This window comes from Colobus angolensis, unplaced genomic scaffold, assembly GCF_000951035.1.
Source record: "Colobus angolensis palliatus isolate OR3802 unplaced genomic scaffold, Cang.pa_1.0 Scaffold11, whole genome shotgun sequence".
Classification (NCBI taxonomy): domain Eukaryota; kingdom Metazoa; phylum Chordata; class Mammalia; order Primates; family Cercopithecidae; genus Colobus; species Colobus angolensis.
The window spans coordinates 8,720,088-8,721,331 of NW_012112030.1; positions in this window are offsets into that span (position 1 = coordinate 8,720,088).

Below are 1,244 nucleotides of genomic sequence, written 5' to 3' on the forward strand. Positions count from 1 at the left end.
TTCTGTTTCCCAGGCTGGAATGCAGTGGTACGATCTCAGCTCACTGCAACCTCTGTCTCCTGAGTTCAAGTGATTCTCATACCTCAGTTTCCTGAGTAGCTGGGATTACGGGCATGAGCCACAACACCCAGCTAATTTTTGTATTTTTAGTAGAGATGGCGTTTCACCATGTTGGCTAGGCTGGTCTTGAACTCCTGACCTCAAGTACTCCACCCACCTCGGCCTCCCAAAGTGCTGGGATTACAGGTGTGAACCATGGACCCAGCCTGGACCACATATTTTTGTTTTACATTTGGCTCCAGAAACTATATAGCTGACCCTGGGCATCTTATTTGGTTTTCTGTTATTTGATGCCTAGTCTGATCAATTTTATATTAGGACGTGAACATTGTACAGTTTAATTTTATATTGATATAATGTTGAATTAGTTGTGAAGCGCCATAGCAATTGATCAGCAAATTGTCAAGACTTGCAACTGAGTATCACTTAAGAATGTCAAGATATTTTTTGGAATGGAAGTTATTCTACTTTTTTTTTTTCAGTTTGTAGCTATTATAACACTTTAACTGAACTAGTATACATTCTCTTATACAGAGCTGCTTTATAGCTCTTATATACAGCTGCTTTAAAGAAGAAAGCAGATGATATAAAAATATAGAGGTACATTCAAGTTCAGCTTGTTGACACCTTCACTATTACAGAATAATAGGAGGCAATGTTTTTTATGTAATTACAGTCTGATACAGATTTTGTGATTCAATTAAATCACAACACTGAAGTTGCAAATTGCCAACACTTTTAGTCAGACCAGATGTGACTGACAAGACAATTTTTATGAAGAATTTGTTGTGCATCCGGAACTATAAATCTGACAATACTGAGAAAAATGTTGACCCTAATAACAGTTTTTGGGCCAGGTGTGGTGGCTTGCATCTGTAATCCCAGACTTTGGGAGGCTGAGGCTGGCAGATTGCTTGAGCCCAGGAGTTCAAGACCAGACTGGGCAACATGGCAAAACCTATCTTTACAAAAAATACAAATATTAGTCAGGCATGGTGGTGCACACCTGTAGTCCTAGCTACTCAGGAGGCTGAGGTGGGAGGATCACTTGAGCCCAAGAGGTTGAAGCTGCAGTGAGCCGAGATGGTGCCACTGCACTCCAGCCTGGGTGACAGAGTGAGACCCTGTCTCAAACTGCCTCCGCCAAAACCCAAAAGAGAACACTATTTTTTATTTTATTTGAG